Raw genomic sequence first — 19505 nt, forward strand, 5'->3', positions numbered from 1 at the left:
AGGTGTTAAGAGTAACACCTAGAGTGTGGAGAGACCTGCCAGGAGAAAGCCAAAGAGAAACACACTGATGCTTAAGCCTGGGCAGCCTGTCTCCAGCTGCATCTCGGCTCGCAGTCACTCCTGCCTGGCCCATCGCACGGCAGCTCCTCTCCAGAAATCCCTACGTGCATCTGAACCCCAGAGCAGGCGGCATAAAGACTTAAGCTGGAGAACCCCGCCCCCCCCCCCCACACACACACATACACACACAACAATCCAGCGGCAAATCAAGCAAAAGCTCTAGGACTTCGCAATCCAGTTGCCACTGGCCACGTGTAGAGACTGAGCACTTGAAATGCAGCTAGTGCAGATTGAGATGTACCGTGAGTATAAAATCCACACCGGATTGTGAAGACTCAGCATAAAAGAAAAATGTGAAATGTCTCATCGATGATGTTTATATCGATTACATTCTGAAATGACACTATTTTTAATATATTGGGTTAAATAAAATACATTATAATTAATTTCACCTCTTTCTTTTTACTTTTATTCGTGTGGCTTCTAGATAGCGTAAAATGACTTATGAGGTTCACATGACATTTCCACAGGACAGAGCTGCTCTAGAACCTTTGAAAGAGTCTGTAGTGTGGCCTGAGGGTCAGAAAAGTTCCTGAAGGGAAGAGTGGAACCGAGATGAGAAGGAGGGCAGGCTTTCATCAGAGAACAGGGGGAGCGCTTTGCATTTTGGAAGAAACTCTTTAACTCGCCAGCAGCCCAGCTGGGCTGGGAGCAGGCTGCTCACTGGCTTTTGTCAGGTGCCTATTTCAGAGGGCGTGTTGGCTCCAGACAGCCTGTTGGGCTGCGGTGGCACCTCAGGAGCAGGGCCTGGAAAGCTGTGACGAGCTCTGTCTCCAGGCACTTCAGCTCTGCAGGAGGAAAAGGGCCTGTGTTCGTCCTGCAAGTCATTGGTACAGACACTGGCCAACACAGAGGCACTTTTTTTTTTTTTTAAATCTGGGCAGAAAATCCACTAGTAACGGCTGCCATTTCAATGCCGCAGAACTACCCCAAGCACTTACTATCTATTCGGTATTCTCGAAAATCCCATTCAGTTGGTTTAGATACTGCCTGCGTTTCACAAATCAGGAAGCAGAGTCCCCCAGGAGCTAACAACAGGCAGAAAGGCACCCCGGTGAAAGAGGAAATAAGGATTCGCCCCACATCCCTGCTTCTGCGCTCCGAACTGCCACTCTCCACCTCCCACCTCGTTCCGACCTCCCCTTGCCCCTGCAGCCCCGCCCCAGCTGCTGGCTGGGCCCACTCCACGCCTGGCTGCTGGCCCAGGCGAACTTTCCTGGACTCTAGGTCGGTGCCTAATCCAACAGGTACAGCCTGAATCCCTGCCCAGCACCCAACCTTGTGCCCTGGGCTGTGGAATGTAGGAGAAGCATCCAACAGCTGCTCTCCGAAGCTCTCTGCTGGACTTGGGTGACAGGGTCAGCGGAGGTGCCCGGTCCCCTGTGCCCTGCCCCTGTGGACTGTTCCAGGCACTCCCTCCGGGTTCGTGTCTGAGCCTGGGGACAACTGAGCTGGTGAGACCTTTGCCTTTTGCCCAGTTCTTTGTTTTCTGTTTCACGCTGGCAGATTCCATCTGGCACTTAGATCTTATAAATAGCTGCAGCTAGGGTGTGACTTGGGTGGAGACCTGGAGCCTGTACTCCACCCTCAAGGGGAAAAAAAGGCTTATTTAATTCATTTCTGCACTTGGAAGCCTGTAGCTGTTTAGAATGCCAATTAGGCGGCAGCTGCTGGGGTTTTTCCTTTCCACATCCCGAGATGGCCCATTGGATTTCCTGTGCCTGTCGTTTGCCTGTCGACAGGAGGCTCTTACAGGAGGTTGGGTGGGGCGGGCGTGGCAGGACCTCAGCAGCTCTGAACCTGGCTGGCTGAGCTTCACTGCCGCTCCGCAGCGGCCTGCAGGTGAGGGCAGGTGAGGGCAGGCAAGGGTCCACAGAGGGGCCGCAGCCCAGCCCTGTCTCATTTCTACAAGCAGGAATTTGGGGTAAGAGAAAAGGAATTTCTCTGAGAGGGGAGGTCCAGCTAGCCTGAGGAAGCCCCCAAACTACTGCCCTAAGCAGTAGATACCCCAAGGGGTGTAGTCCTTTTGACTCCTGCCAAGCTTGGGTCTCTGCCCATGCACCTGGGACTTACGTTTGTTGCCTTATTGATTATACTCACTCCGAGGCGCCGTGTCCTCGGGGTGGCAGGGTAACAGTGCCCGCCCAGCGTTCTGGGGAGTGTGGCACTTGGCACAGTGCCTGGCACACAGGGAGGGCCCTCGATGCCAGCTCCCACCAGCTTGCCTGTGAGGCTGAGACACAAAGCCAGAAAACACTCAAAGAACAGTTCCCGAAGGACTGAAAGTGACTTACAGGAAGACCAAAATATATCAGAGAGCTTCCAGCTATTAGCCAAAGGTTAATATCTAAAGTGATTTTTAAAAATGAAAGCATTACATAATAAAATGTAAAATGCATATTAATACATATTTTTAAAAAATATTGCAAGATAAAATGACAACAAAAAAGCCAAACAAGTGAGTATGTCAACAGACAAAAATGAGAAACACCCAAACACGCACCCTCCAGAGATCATTACCATTATTAAAACTCCTCGATGTGTGACCTTTTGGCTTCTTTCCTACAAGTATATTAATGTGTGTGTGTGTGTGTGTGTGTGTGTGTGTGTCTGGCGGGGAGGGTCTGAGGCTCTAATGCGGTTAGTGAAAGGAGTAAAGATCTTCAGGTTTCTGTGACTACACCTGGAGTCCGTGCAGCTGAGCGGGGAGACGTGGAACTCGGGCAGGCAGCGGGCCCTGCAGAAGGGAAAGGATGACAAGGAAGGGATGTTATGGCCTTTGTCCTTTACCTGCCTTGGAACCGATCTTGAGATTTCTCCAGAAGAGGAGTAAGGACCATAAAGTAAGGGACAGTTTTTTTTTTTTTTGCTTTTGTTTTTGTTTTTTGCTTTTCAAAGACTTAGTGATGCTGGGCACACACAATCCTGCTTCAGCACCCAGGGACAAGCCGTGGCAAAGAGTTTGGGGACCTTCTCAGTACTGTCAGCAGTGGTGGCAGGGAGGTTTCCTTAAGGGTCCCTTTGGTGGACTCTAACAATGATGACTTGCTGTAGAAAAAGCCAGTGGCGAATGCCGTGCCACTCCTGTGGCTGAGATACCGACGCCCCCTCTGGTTTGCGCAGAAATCAGGGGAAAATTGTGAAGGGGGAGCTTGTGTCCTGCCATTTGGCAGGGGAACTCAGCGTCTTTGGAATTTGGGCATAAATATGAATATGATGTCATTATTAAACAAATATTGAGTCATCTGTTTGTGTCACTTCATAAATAGCTCTTGTTGCATGGTTAATTAGGACAAAAACATTGATTTTAAATTAAATCCACAGAGTGCATTCCAGCATCTATTGAACCATAATAAGAAGGTAAGATCTGAAGCAATTCCCCAGCAGTCTCAGCTGTGAGTCACTCTGGGTGTTCAAGAACGGCTGTCTGCCTTTTGTTCCTCAGAATGCCATCCTTCCCTCTCATGATGGAAAAGGAAGATGAACACGAGGCCTCCCTAGAGCTGCATCTTACATCTAATTTGGTGCCCAACAGAGTGACTCACATGGTCTCAGAAGGCTTCAGGGGTCCAATGTCTTGCTCGCTCTTCATGAGCCTTCTTCTTCCCAGACAGAGTTTACCATCTCCTCTTCTTCATACACTGAATCTTTGTTATCGCGTGTCAAAATGTTTGTATTGAGGCGTCAATGTCACTTTTCAGAGACGGTATTCGGAAACCTGAAGACAGAGAGGAGCATGGAATAGCTGCAGGTACAGACCACTGATTTCATTCTTTATTTTTTCCTTTCCTTGGGTGCCTGGAGGAATACTTCTTGAACCCACTGACTCCACAGGTTTCGCCTTGCTCAAACTACCATTCTCTCTGGATTGGATCTTAATGGTTCTGTTTGTTTCCATCCTTGTCTTTCTCCAATCATTCTCATCAAGGTGATCTAAAACAAACAAAAAACCCCAAATATGACCTTTTTTCTCCTCCTGCCCACTGAAAGTTATTGACTGGCTTTCCCTTCCATCCGTCACTCGCAAAATGAACACTAAACCCTTCAAAGTCCTACAAGCCATGGCTGCTGCCGGCTCCCGGCCTCGGCTTCTCCTCCCTTTCTCTACTGCAGTGACATTGGCTGTCTTGCAGGTCCTTGAATCTGCATGTGCCCACCCCTTCCTCCTACAAAGACTTTGCCTGGATTGTCTCCTCCCTTTTCTTCTTTATCTGAAACTAACATCTCTACACCAGCTCTGAGCTCAAACATCACTTCTTCAACGTGGCTTTCACAGCCTCCAGGCTTGAACTATTTCCTTGCAACATGTCCTCTTAACACTCGGTAGTTTCTTTTCATATCATTTGTCAGAGTGAGTGCTTACATATTTCTCTAAGTGATTACTTGATCAGCCTTATTCTCAGTAGCTTGTAAATTGTGCAAGAAGAGGGACTGTGCCTGTTTTGCTCAACATTGTATTCTCAAATATTTGAATAGATATGTAGACTTCATTTGTAGGAGTTTATCATCCGCTAAGGGAGGGAAATATTTCTATTTATTCCCCAAAGCCCTCTTCAAATGCCATCCTCCTTGTGAAATTTCCCTGTCCGATCCCCTTTCCTCTTCTCCACTCCGGGAAGAACAATCTCTTCCAGCACGTGCCCCCAGCATGCTCTGTGTTCCTTAGTAATAATCTCTTTCGGGGCTTTCTGAAAGAAGACTGGTCTGACCGCATCCGTACCTTTCAATCGGACAGCTGCACCTAGATGCCTGTGTCTATTTCTTAGGGATGCCATAACAAAGTACCACAAACAGCCTTAAAACAACAAAAATTTATTTTCACACAGTTTTGGAGGGTAGAAGTCTAAAATCAAGGTATCGGCATGGACATATTCCTTCCCTCTGAAACATGTAGAAGAAAATCCTTCCTTGCCTCTTCCTGCTTCTGGTGTTTTCTAGCAATCCTTGGTACTTCTTGGCTTGTAGATACACCAATCTCTTCCTCTGTTGTCGCACAGCCATCTTCTTATAAGATCACCAGTCATATTGGATTGAGGGTCCACTAGACTCCAGATGACTTCATCTTATTTAATTATATTGGCAATTAACCTATTTCCAAGTAAGGTCACATTCTAAACTAATGGGGGTTATGACTTGAAAATACCTTTTTGGGGGACACAATTCAACCCATAACAAACACAATAGGTAACTAAAACTCAGATCCCAAATTGTCCTCAGTATCTTTTCCCCAAACCCACTCATCTTCCTGTATTCCTTATCTTAATTGCCGGCTCTGAGGCCCATTTAAAGCGACAGAAGAGAAGGTCTTCCTGCTTCTCTCCCTCTTCTATTTCTAATTAGTCTATTGACTATTTCTTTAACACTTCTCATATTCATTCTCAATGATCCTATCTTAGTTCCTCCATCATCTTTAACCTAAACAGTTGCGGACTTCGAACTGGTCTTTCCATCTCCTTTTTCGATCCCTTCCAATTCATTCTCCATGTTGCTGCATGACAAATGTACTTAAAACACAAATATGAGCATAACGTCATGTTTAAAACCCTTCAAAAGCTCTGGTCTGCACATAAGGTGGACCAAACTTCTATGTCCGGCACACAAGATCTCATCATCTTGTCCTTATCTATCATAACTCAGCTTTCAATACCGCCTCTCTGTACTCTCTTCTTTAATCATTGTGAACTATTTCATTCCCTAAACCTAAAAACTGGTTTCATGCCTTTGAGCTTGTAGCAGAGACATTTAATATTCATGGGATATCTATGAGTTCTTGTACATTTCACAGCTGATGAGGCATGTGATTAGTTCTAGCCAGTGCGCTGAAGATGGGAATTGCATGTATCACCTCTGTGCTGGAGCATTTAAGAGCCAGCATGTTGCCTTCCATCTTTTTGTTTCCTGCCATGTCAACCTGGAAGACATATGTTCCTGATGGCGCAGCTATAAGTGTGTATGGCCTTCACTGGCCTGGGTCCCCAGGTGACTATGTAGAGCAGGGCCCTGCCCTCTGGCCCCCCATTTCTCCCCTGCAACCAACTGACCTGCACTGGACATGTGATTTGAGTGAAAAATAAACCTTGGCTATCGGAAGCTATCGTATTAAGCTACTAAGGCTTCGGGATCTTTTTGTTACCACAGCATAACTTAGTCTATCCTCACCATGCAGTGCTTCTGCTCAGGCTGTTATCTCTGCCTGCCGTACCCTCCTTCGGCTCCCTGGGAGAGCCCTACTGACCTGGTCTTCATTCTGTGAAACAGAATTACCAAGTAGAGTTAATTACACCCTCCTATGCTCCTACTATACCTAGTATGTAATGCCAGCATCATCTTCTTTATCACCTGTTATCACAATAATTGAATATCCGTGAAATCATGGAAGAGTAAATTGTTGGAGCCTTGAGAGTAGGGACCAGGTGCCATTCAGCTGTCAAGTGTGTGTATCTCCAGTATCCCACAGCGTGATTGGCATAAGAGGGTATCCAATCCAATAAGTGATGAATGAATGAATGAATGAATGAATGAACTGACTAAACATAATCTGGGCAGGCTGTAGTGGAGGGTGATGGGAAAGGCCTCAAGGAACACGAAAACACTACATGGGACTCCACGGCTCAGAAACACTAGGAGTCAACGATAGCAGTTTTGAGCTGATGTATAGTTCATAGTGGCCTAGGTAGTGTATGTTACTGAGGCTCGAGTAAGCGACAGGGTTGTAGAAAATAGAACTGCCGTGCATGTAATCAGGAAGGGAGGTTTAAAAGGCAGTCCAAAAATTTCTTTTAACTCATGAGTGAATGCATGAGAGTGGAATAAAAGTGCGTTCCGTTAGCAGAAAGGGATGATTTAGGAAATAACGCAGCACGTGTGTGGCACAGCCAGAATGACAGCCACATTACAATCATGTGTAACTGGAAAAGCATGAAGCAGGGCTGTGAGCGAAATGCAGCTCTATCTCCCTGTCTTCCTCTTTTTCCCTATCAATAATCTATCTTTCCCACAAGAGCACTACAGGCAGATCCAAGTTTTGTGGGGACCCCCATTGACTCTTTAAATTTTATTTCATAGCCCCAGAATCTCTCTACCCCCAACGTTGACTTGGGCAAGCCAATGAACTTACTGCCACGTTAGGGCAATAAAAAAAAAAAAATCCTTTGAATTGCAAAAAGTAGCCTCAGTCAGATCCTAGCATTCCAAGTCCCAGGTTAAAATTCTGAGACTGATTGAGCCTTAAATCTTCTCTCTTCCCTTGGCTCAAAGCTGGTTCATCCTGGAAGCCTGCCCTGGGAAAGGGGCATGGTCCTTTTCCTCTCCTGTCCCTTTGCTTACCTCCTCCCCCTTTGCTAGCTGCCCTTTTCCTCCATGTCTGGATGAAAGCCCAGAAAGAGAGGTAAGGGAATAATATAGTTCTCACATGGCCGGGTGGCCTAAGCCCTTTGGGCTGCAGCTGGCCTCCATGGGGTGGCCTGGCAGATGATTAAAGCTGGCCCTGTCATGGGCTCTGCAGAGGCCTCCAGCTGGGCTCCTGTCTCCTGTGGTTCCCTTGACCCAGGCTGAAGGTCTCTATCCCTCTGGGTGGTCTCATGTGACTCCTTCCCCTGCTCCTGGGATTCCGGAGACTGAATGACCAGCCCTTTCTGCTGAGGATTTCTGCCCATGCCTATAGGCCCCAAGACCACTCCGCACTACCCTACACCTGCTCCCTTTCCCACGGGACCGACATCTGGTCTCGGGACCCTCCACTTACTCTGCCATCAGAGCAGTATTTATCACTAACATTTAATGTTGCTTACAATATTCCAGCACTGTCCTATGTACTTTACCTTTATTATCTCAGTTAATGCTCACATTACCTATGAGGTAGGAAAATCTGGCAGGCCGTATCCATGAGTGTTTATTTTAAAACTTATACCTTCAGCTCTGTTGTCACAAAACACTATAGGCACATTTCACTTGTCACTGGTTTTTATTACAAACACAGAAATTAAGAGATTGAGGCTTTATCTTAGTTTGTCACCATGAGACTTAAGGCAAGTTAGCAATATCTCTGGAATGTACTCATTGACATCAAGGTTTCTAGTTGCACAAAAATCTGTAACAAGAAATAATTCTAGGATAAGGAATTGCATTTAGGAGTTTAAGGTGCAAGGTGAAAAAGGCTAGTTAGAACCTATGTAATGGAGAAGCCCAGACAGTCCAGATATGAGGAATCCTTAAAAGTCTTAAGAATCTTTAAACTTCCAAAAAGTTATATTTAAAATTCCTCAAAATCTAGGTCTCTATCATTGCTTCTTTTATTATCCACATGAGCAGCCTCAACAAACAGGTTTCAGCACTTGGTTTCAAGAAACTTGAAAACATTTGTCCCTCTGACTCACTAACTCCACTACCAGAAAAAAATTCTAAAAAATAATCAGAAGCACACACAAAGGTTTGTGTATTAGAGGAAGAAGGGCAGTAATCTTTATAGTAGTAAAACGTGGCAACAACTTCCTTTGTTTAATTTCTGCTCAAATGACACAAGGAGAATCTCAAACTGTGCTAAGTAGTGCTTTTTCCCCTTACCCTGCCTTCATTTTTTACACTGCAAACAAATCCAAAATGCATTGGAGGGAAAAAAAGAAGAAACTTTATTCAGGTAAACAGTTTACAAACCAGGGAGACACAGCCTTGGGCCAAAAACCAAAAATATGCTCCTCTGAGACAAAAGGGAGGCCCTTTTTTTATACAGAAAGTTCCCTCCCAGGTTTCTACTTAGGTCCATTTATGTCAATGAGATCTCCAAAATAGTTTGGTTCTGATTGGTCCAAATTGCGCAGTTCTGATTGGTCAGTATTAGTGTCCTGATTGGTTGTGAAGGAGCAGCTCTGATTGGAGGGGGCAGGTCTGAACCCGCTGGCTGAGAGACAAAACTAGGAACTCCTATGTAAAGGTGTAAAGGAGCAGGGCACAGTGTGGGAAATGGAGAGGTGTCAGAAATTCGTACTGGTGTTACAGAGTAGGCGAGGAACTCCTGCCAACAGATGGCCGCTAGACTCTCATTATTTATAAAAGTTGGCCCTCGGTTGACCATGGGGAGTCCATCTCAGCGAGTAAATTCTTTCTCTGGGTTTGCATCAAATCAATCTTTCTTCTCTATGTCTGCACACCACAGCACATCACCATGTGTTGTACTGTATGTTTATTTGTTTATTGTTGACTTTCTTCCAACTAGAATGTTTGCTCCATGAAAGCAGTAGTAGCAGATCCAAGTTTTGTGGGACTTAAAGCACATATAAATCTGAGGTACTTTATAAGAAAGACAAAAAATAAGGATATAAAATTTGGCATGAAAATAAATACATAGATTTATAATGAAAGGCCATTGGCAGGGTCCTCCCTAGCCTCACAACAAATCTATCTCAGAGAGAGAGGAGCTTAGTTTGTCATGTTTAAAGCTGTATCTCTAGAACCTAGAGCAGTGCCCTAGGTTCTAGAGATACAGCTTTAAACATGACAAACTAAGCTCCTCTCTCTCATAACAAACAAGTATTTCCTAAGCACATAGTAGATGCTTAGGAAATACTTGTGGAATAAAAGAGTGACTGACAATAGAGAACTGAATAAATAAATGATCAAAAAGGGGTAGGAAAATTTCATAACTTGCTCCCAAACACAATTAGTAATGGAAAGAACTGGATTTGAACATAGTTCTGCTCTCCCCTCCTTTCTGAGTGTATGACTAGACTCAGTTCCCAGCCTCCTTTGCAGCCAGGTGTGACCATGTGATGCAATGCACACAAGTTAATATGAGCAGAAATCTGGTGCCGCTTTTTAGCCTGAGTCATAAGATCATGGGTATACCTCCTCCACGCTTTCTCCCTTCCACCTGCTGGCTAAAATCTGGATGTGGTGACTTAGTTTGACAAGATCCTCAAAGGGATGACAGAGCAACAACAGAGAAAGAACTAGGGTTCCCAAATGACTATACAGAACAGAGTTGCTTTACTGACTGGCACAGTCCATATCTAGATTATTATGTAACAGAGAAATAATCTCCTTTATTCTGTAAGTCATGGTCTTTTGGGGCTTCTTTGTTATAGCAGCTTAGACTTACACTAACTGATACAACTTTTAATATCGGGCTTTTCATTGCACTCTACTGCCTCTTAACAATGCTACTAGAAGTAGGGAGGGTGATTTACGTACTCTCCGGCCTGAAAGACATCCTGTGGCTTTCCCCTGGCTGTTCCTCATGCTTCCCTCCCTAATAATACTAGCAATGGCTAACTAAGTATCAGATACTTTCCATGAGATCACTCGTTTCATCGTCACCTTTTGAGCAGATGGTATTATTATTTCTCTTTTACAGATGAATAAGCCAAAGCACAGAAAATCTAAGCAGCACAGCTAGTTAAGTGCGAGAGCTGGGATTTAGATCCATGCAGGCTGGTTCCATAGCTTACTTTCCCAGCTACCATGCTATGTTCTTCTGACCCTCTCGCCTAATTTCTTCTGCTTCCCCATCATCCTTCACATCTACTCAATTCTCCACCCTCTCCCCCCCCCCTTGCAAATAGGCCAGTAGAAGCACCAGGTGGTCACCAGGTGGCCCCTTCCTCTCTGTCGCTTGTTCTACATTTATGTCTCTTTGGTCTCTTCACATGATATGGTGACCTCTAGCATTTGGAGAATGTCATTAGGCACAAATTGGGTCAGCATTTTATCAGGCACATTGAGCACTTTGGAGAGAGCACTTTAGAGCCAGAGATTTGTTCTGGCTCTTCCTGGGTTTCTGAAGTGTGACTTTGACCGTAACACTTCTCTCTGTAAAATGACAAGCACAGGTGGTCTCTAAGATTCTTCATAACTCTGAAATCTATGATCTGTGATTTTTTTCTTCCTCAGCCCATTATCTGTCTGTTGGCCTACCTTTCTGCAGGATGCTGGGAAGCAGGGGTCAGCTCCATATTTGAGGTCATAGCTTGGCTGGATTCAGAGATGCAAAAGGAGAAGGTGAGGATAATTCAAACTCTGCTGGTCTCCTAGCTCGTTCTGTTATCCACGGGCTCAAATGTCTCTTAGATATGCAGATGTAAATGAAACAGGATTCAAGGGTAATAGTAGGGGCAGACTTGAAGAGGGAATTTGAACCAAACTGACTGAACAGAGATGTGACCTCCAGCCCGGAATCCCAGTCTGCCTGCTCAATGAGGTAGATTGCCCTCCGAGAGACCAGCACATGAATTTTGCTCCAGCCCCTATGCATCGTGGCAAAAGAAGTATCCCCTAAAAGGGTGAGATTTTTTTTTTCTTTAAATTAGAAGGTTTATTTCTGATCAAAGACACCAAAGTAATATGAAGAATTAAGTTTTAAGTGTAATGATCATGTTATATTAACGATATTCTTTATGAGCCTAGTTAAGATCCCTCTTTATCTTGCTTAAGGGATCCGATCTATAGGAATCTTTGTTCTTATTACAATTTTATTGACTAAATCCCTTATGCTATACTTTACATCCCCATAACTATTTTATCACTACTAATTTGTGCTTCTTAATCCCTTCCCCATTTTTCACCTCCCCGTGCCCTCATCCCCTCTCCCATCTGGCAACCATCAACATGTTCTCTCTATCTATGAGTTTGTCTCCGTTTTCTTTGTTTGTTTATTTTGTTATTTAGATTCCACACGTAAGTGAAATCACATGGTACTTGTCTTTCTCTGTCTGACTTACTCCATTCAGCACAATACCCTTGAGGTCCCTCCATGTTGTTGCAGTAAAAGAGCAAGGTTGAGCAAGAAGGAGAATATGAGGGTGCGCGAATGAAAAAAGGACGGATCTGACAATCCCCTTCCTGCGAACGTCTTGAGCAATCAAACAGAAAAGGGAGTGGTCTCTCCGAAGTGGCTGAGGTGGATCGCCCCGTCACCGCTCCATGTCGCGTTGGTCATGGCGGGAACGTGCCAGGGTGCAGGAGGCTATGGAAAGCCTTCGATTCTGGCTGTCTGCCACAATCAAACTGTCCCTCCTTCCTGAGGTTACCATAGTCCCCTTTATGGAAATTACTTGCACGTGGTTTATATAGCATCAGTTCTAGGTTAAGACAATGGCACCAGGAACCATTTGGTCATACCATGAGCAATGACAGGAAAAAAAGAAAAAAAAAAAACATGGAAGAAAGAAAACCTTAAAGTTGTAAGCAGGGTGTGCCCCTGCTGAATAGAGGATGTCGCATGCTCTTTTGCTTTCTCAGCAATTTTACAAAAATCCCTTGATTTGCATAGCTTAACAAATGGTCTCTTGGCCACAAATCTATCAGGCCCTTGCCTACTCTGTCGAGTGGGTAGGACAAACATAAAAGCTGCAAGGAAGGAACCAGCAGTGATAGGAAAGGACAGAAGGGACCTCTGAGAGATCAGGAGATGACGGGCAGTGACCCAAAATTCAGGAGACAGGAGCATCCGAGGAAGCGACTTTGCTTTGCATTCAGTTAACTTTTCTCTAACAAGAGAGAAAATTCATGCAGCCATAGAGTATTTGCAATTCAAAGAGCAAGAGCCGAACGGAGTGGAAAACGTATTCTGTGTGGGACGCATGCACAGTGTCAATGCCCACTCAAGGGACGTTGTCAATGGTCCGGGTCCCTTATGCTGCAACTTTTCTTCTTTCCTCCTCTTTCCCCTTCCCTACTAGCTGCATGCATGTCCCTTCAGCTCAGGCCAGCCATCTGGAATCTTCCCTACTAGATAATATTTCCACCTCAAATTAAAAATCATCCCTTTCCTGCCTGTTTAGAGCCCTGATATCAGGAGGGTTGCGGAAGATGGTTAAAATGATAGTACGATCTGGACATTTCCCGGGGAATTCACTTATCTTGCTCCCCCTGCCCTTCATGGTAAAAGTTAATCACAAGGGGGTCGAAAACAACACACGATCTTATGAGAAATGAAGATTGGGTCAGATGGAATGCACAGAGACTGGCTGAGGCTTCAATTTTCTTCCTGTAATGAAAACTGCATTGCTATTAACTGCTGCAGTAGAGATTACTTACCAAAGGTCCCCTGTGATAGCATTATCCAGTGGGTCATATGGCAGACCGCCTCTGCCAGGGATGGTTGCTGAAGCATCTACTCATTATCACCCTCCACAAAGTCCTGGAGATCTTGCAAATGAACAAAGATGGTGCTTTTGTGCAACTAAAATAAGGAGGTGCCAATACTTAATATCGTGGTGATTGTTAAAATGTTTTCTTCTCCTACTCTTTTTCTGTGACCTTTCCTTGCCAGATTTGAAATTATGATTTTCTGAATATGTTCCACAGGGTGCCAGATGTAGATCAATAATAATAAATAACAAATAGTGGCTTCCCACCCCCCCAACCCCCACCAAGAACCTGCTATGTAGCAGGCAGTAAATTAAGTGCTTCAAATGCGTTGTCCCTCATAGTTTCAATAACCCGGTGTGCCAAAGGTTGTTCTCCAGTATTTGTCCTTCCCTTCTCCCTTAGTAATATAACACCATGCTTTTGTTTGTTTGTTTTAGCTAGGTGCATAACTTACTGTAATAAGATCACATAGCCCGGCGTCCCTTGTAGCTATGATTGCCCACGTGGTTAACGGGATGCAAGCAGTAGTGTTGTATGTAATTTTCAGGAAACATCTTTAACAGGGGACATACCCTTTGTTGTCCCTTTCTTTTCTTGCTGACTGGAATGTAAACGTGATAGCTAAACATGAACAGTTATCTTAGACCGTGAGGTAGAAGTCACTTGTTGATGAAGGTAAAGCAACAAGCCTGAGTTGCAGTCCTTAATGATTGTGAGGGGTAACTTTGAGTTTTTTTGGTTATCTGCAGCTGGACCTGTCCTACCAGAGACACAAGGTGTTGGGGAGTATGGGCTTTGGGGTCAAACACACCTTGGTTAACATCCTACCTCTTCCACACTTGCCAGCTCTGTGATCTTAGACAAGTTTCTTAACTGCTCTATGTCTAATTCGTCATTTGTAAAATCAATATAAATAAAATCTTAATGGATTTGAGAACAAATTAAATTATATAATATACTTAAAAGTTTCAGCGCAGTGTCCGGAAGGTGGTAAGTGCATGATAAATGGTAGATGTTGTTATTCTAACATAGATGAGGAGAATCTCATCAGGCCTCAGATAACAAACCGAGAGAAATTAATTAACTTCTTCAAGGCCACACAGAAAAGTAATTTAGAGAGTTGGCTCCAAAATCCCCCGGGATTTATAATATTTTCATAATATTGAGCACCATGAATGCCCAGATGCCACCATTAAAAACAAGAAAAGTAAGAGTTAACTGTTGCTCATACTTGCTAATGAACATACTCGGACACACACACACACCACCAAATCAGATCTGGATTTTTTTTTTTATTAATGTATCACTTTATTTTAGGCTGAAAAAATTATTATGTATAACTTGGTTTGCTCATTATGCTGTATCACATTTTATATTTTATAGTTAAAGTACAGTTGATTCTCATAAATTTTGTTTAAATTTATGTATGTATGTATGTATGTATGTATGTATGTATTTATAGTATGGTGTCTTGGTTAATGAAATCCAGTAAGTTTCAGGCATACAATTTAGTAGTAAGGCATATATATATATTGCACTGTGTGTTCACCACCCATAGTTAGATTTCTTTCTGTGGCCACACATTTGACCTCTTTTACTCCATCACCTCCTCATCTCCCCTCACTCCCATCCTCTGGGAACCACTAGTCTGTTGTCCATGTCCATGGGTCTCTGGATTTGAACAAGCACTGCACAGTTCCACTCTGAGTTTTATGGTGTCTCCTTCCTATCTCTGACCCCCTGTCCACATTCCCATGCGGGGCTTCCAACCTCCCATGGACTCCGATGTGCCATAAAGCTCTTGACTACCCCCAGCCTCTTTGTTTCTTTAGATAGCTTACAAGCAAAATTGCAAGAAAATTTCACTGATAACTTTTGTCTTCACTGATAGACCTAAGGACTATTCGGTAAATTTTCAAATAGCAACTTAGGAACAGTCAAGAGAAGTCGTACATTAAGGCCAATATTTTTTAGCTTGAAATATGGAGACTGAAGTAATTGGAGAAGGTGATAGTAACTATTTCTGAAGTGATTATTAGGATCAACTCTTTGGCACTGAAAAGTGGCAGAGAAGTGGATTGAAGACTGAATCTGTGGCTAAATATGGCGCCAACACCTGATTTTATAATTGCTGATGCGTTTTTCTCATCAGCAAAGAATGTAAGTTGGCAGGTTTCTCTCTCGCTTTCACAAAGTGGTTATTGCTCTGTGGCCTCTTCGTATGTTGATTCTGGGTCATTTTCTCAAGTTTGAAGTTGTGCATGTGTCAATGGCTATTTCCAGACAGAAAACAGTGGAATCCTGAAAAGAGCTAAAGGAACTGTGAACTGTAACTTCGCACTTTGATCAAACTGAATTAAGAAAGTGGATACTTTGGGTTTTACACATCAGTGAAAGGATTTAGGCTCTCATGTTCTACACTCTGAGTGTTCTTTTTTTGAAAAGAATGTACTTCCATTATTTAAATCATGTCAGCAAATATTCATATTGTGTTTTATGGGTTTTTATATTTAAATCTTGAAAAGGATGATTCTGAGAATCAAGTTTCATATATCTCAATTTTAATAGTACAGTTCCATTGGAATAATTAGCTTCCCTCTTCCCCAGCTTTTCCTGAACCTACTGAAAGAAAAAAAAAAAAGACAAAGGAAGAGGGTGGGTGGAGACCAAAATATCATCTTACTACTGATAAAGCTGATATTGAGGAAACCGGATTATATCTGCGGGCAAATCCGTTTCTCCTCATGGACTCAACAGTGAGCCCCTCGGCTGTCCTGGGGAGGGGTGGGTGAGGGCTGCAGGGAGACTGTCATGCTAACAGGACTCATGCCACAGGGAAGGGAGCATCCCAGTGGAAAAAAGCACCTTTTCACCCACATTCTTAAATTGCAAGGCATGTTCTGTATGCATTTCCTACTCATCAGCTTTGCTTTCTATCCCTTTAATTTCCTCACTGCCCCTTGAACATTCTAATTTGAGCAAGGGGGGAAAAAACTACGTGAGAAGAAGAGCACTGGACTGGGTGTCAGGAGGTTCGGGTCCTGGTTGGAGCCGGTGGGTAAGTCATGTGGGTTTTCTGGGTCTTGTTTTCTGGTCATCTTTGTTTGTCTTCAGTCTGGTGCTGTAGGAGAGGCTGCTCTTCCTCGCTGATGCCAGTCCTATGATGTGGGTCCCGTCCCTCTTCTCTGGGAAACTTGCCCTCTACTATATATACAGTTTCTTTTTTTTCTCACCCAGGTTCCTTCCGTAGGCTTTTAGACACCAAAAGGTCTTTCCCACTTAGAAACAATATCCACACTTGCCCCCCACCTTTTTCGGCGACTTCCCTATCTCTGTATCTTCTTTTTCATAGAAAAACTTTTTTTAAAATGTTGTCAGAATGTACTGCCTCTGCTCATTCATCCCCCTCAGAGCAACCTGGCTTCTGGCTTCTGGCCTGATGACATCCCCCTCATGACCCTCACTTGGGTGGCCAATGGTCTTCCATAGCTCAGAGCAATGGAGAGTTTTGTTCTCATACTTGATTCCTCAGCATTGGCACTGCTGACCAGTCCCCAATTTTCAGAAATCTCATTTCCTTTTTTTTCCTGACACAACACTTTCTTGGTTATCTGCCTCTGAGGGCTGCTTTTCTTCTAGTCAGCAATATCTTAGAGTTGTGCAATACCTTGGTCCTCCTAGTTTTCATTCCACTCTCTCTCAGTGAAAGAATGATTAGACAATTTGTTTATTCATTCAATAATTTTTAATGAGTACCTGTTATGTGGTAGGCACTATCCTAGACATGGAGAATTTAACATTTTAGTGGAAAAGGAGAGTCAATAAAGAAGTATATATCAGGTGGTGATAAGTGCTATGAAGAAAAATAAGTCGTGGTGAGGGAATAAATGTGTGTGTGTGTGAAAGAGAGAGAGAGAGAGACAGAGAGAGAGAGAGAGAGAGAGACAGAGAGACAGAGAGAGAGAGAGAGAGAGAGAAAGAGAGAGAGAGAGATTGATTGTGCAGTTATATAGAAGGGTCAGGGAAGGCAGAGTCCAGAAAGAAACGAGTGATGAATTTTGTATTAGAGTAACGCTGGCTTCGTACAATGAGTTAGAAAGTGTTCCTCGTTGGTTTTTGGAAGAGTTTAAAAAGAATTGGTGTTAATTTTTTCTTTAAATGTTTAGTAAAATTTACCTGTGAAGTTACCTGGCCCCGGACTTTTCTTCATTGGGAGGTTTTTAATTACTGAGTTGATCCCTTTACTTGTTATAGGTCATTTGTGATTTTCTATTCCTCTTGAGTCAGTTTAGGTAAATGTGTGTTTCCAAGAATTTGCCATTTCATCTAGGTTACCTAATTTGTTAATGTATAATTGTTCACAGTATTCTCTTCTAACCTCTTTTATTTCTTTAAGGTTGGTTGAAATGCCCCCAGTTCTTTTCTTCTTCTTTTTTTGTCAGTCAGCCTTTGAAGGGAGCGAGCGAGCCATGGAGTTATCTAGTGGCAGAGCGTTCCAGAAGGATAATACCAGCTCGCATTCACTGAGAGCTTCCCGCACCAGGCATTTATTCCAAGTGCTTTACCCAGATGGCAAGTGTAGCAGCTCTTATGATGATTATTCTCACTTTCCAGATGAGAAAATTAGGACGCAGAGAGGTGAATGGACTACCCCGAGAACCCTCGGCTTGGGCAGAGCCACGCTTCCAGCCAGCGGCGCGACTCCAGCGCGCTGTCTGCACCTCCACGGTCCGCGAGTTCAGGGAAGAGAATTATTATCATAACCAATATCAAAACAAAGACAAGAGACAAAACCTCATCTCATAGACCCCAGAATAGCATTTTTCCTTTTTAGAAATACACGAGAAATCTGTCATTTTCAGCGTGTAATAACGAACAGTACAATCATTTTACCACCTAATTTCACTTCGCAGCTGGTTCCAGGATATTAATAACCAGAGTTGGACCAACCCTGCTATATTTTTGGCTTTCTTAAAAATCTTCAGCTATTTTCCAATATATGCCGTTTTATAAAATATATTTTTCCCAAGTATTTTTTCCTTCCTAGGGAAATAAAAGCACGTTTAACAGCACATAATCCATATGCTTCTGATTTACTTGTTCTCAAATCTCAAAAATGTGGCTTTGTAAGAGCTATTTTATTCCTCTTCAAGCTCTCTTGAATATGGATTGGTTCAAAACCAAAAACCGGGGCTTCTGAAAGGGCCTTGGAAAAACATCCTACCTCGTCCACAGCTAAATCACAAGAGGATTCAGAACCTTTAGGCAGTGAACGGCATACGCTAAGGATGATGACTTAAAGGCACGGAAGATTTGTTCAGCATTGGCCATTGCCACCCTCCGCCCCCCACGGCAGAGCATTTTCCCTCCGTATTAAAAAAAAAAAAAAAGGGTGAGTGGGAGAAGAAATTTCTCCTGTCAGCTTGAGCTTTAAAAAGAAGAAGGAAGGAAGGGGGTGAATGAATGTTTTTAAGCTCAGGCATATATTCGAGGGGGAGGAAACGAGACTGAGTGAGAAACAAAGTGCTGATGCTGAGGATCTTCCATGGCCTCAGAATGACCCAGAAATTTCACCAGTTCCTGTTAGAAATGCCACAAAATATGCCTCGTGCTAAGAGCAAGCTTTGTCAAGGAAGCGTCGGTGCTGAGTGAAATCAGTAGAATTGGGCTTGGTGCCAGCCAAGGCTCCTCTGTAAGATGAGAACTCAATTTCCCTTCTTCCATCTATCCACCTATTCATCCCATTACCCACCCCAGAAATACTGGGGAAGGCAGGAAGGAAGGATAGAGAAAAATGGAAATTAAATTCTATTAATCGCTTGCAATGCCATCATGACAAAAAGGCTTAAACTCGGAGCAGTGCTGATCGATTGGTAGTACCTAGGCCTGGAATGCTATGCTAAAGGGTGCTGAGGTCCAGGCTGTCTTCTGTAGCAGAGGGTGTCGGAATGAGTTCATGGGTATCAGGTATGGGCATGCTCGTGGTGAGTGTCAGCAGTCACACTCATCCCCAGAACCACTGTACTGCCCCATGCCCCCAGCATGGGGCTGGTTAGATGGAAGAGACAAAGGAAGGAGGTTTAGCCTGATACCCACCCAAGGTGGATGGGAGTGAGGAGGGCTGGACATGGTTAGGAGGCGATGGCAGGGTTTGAGGATTGGGGCTTTTCCTGGGCAGTCCATGCAGCTCTGCCAGGAAAAGTGCCAGCAGCTCCCGCCTGCTGGGGAGCCTGTTCCTGCTCTGGGCGCAGCCATGTTTTACGTGGTGTGTTCTGACCCCTTAGGTCCCTGTCACTGTGCTC

General features: G+C 44.0%; 1 long non-coding RNA gene across 1 annotated transcript; it reads left to right on the forward strand.

Moving 5' to 3' along the window:
* The first annotated feature begins 1108 nt into the window (after positions 1-1108).
* LOC118608656 lies at positions 1109-18277 on the forward strand. Its single transcript, XR_004953065.1, has 2 exons — positions 1109-3871; positions 17818-18277. It is a non-coding gene; the product is annotated as an uncharacterized LOC118608656 (long non-coding RNA).
* The last annotated feature ends 1228 nt before the right edge of the window (positions 18278-19505 follow it).

The sequence above is a fragment of the Rousettus aegyptiacus genome, unplaced genomic scaffold (assembly GCF_014176215.1).
Source record: "Rousettus aegyptiacus isolate mRouAeg1 unplaced genomic scaffold, mRouAeg1.p scaffold_m13_p_10, whole genome shotgun sequence".
In the NCBI taxonomy this organism is placed as follows: domain Eukaryota; kingdom Metazoa; phylum Chordata; class Mammalia; order Chiroptera; family Pteropodidae; genus Rousettus; species Rousettus aegyptiacus.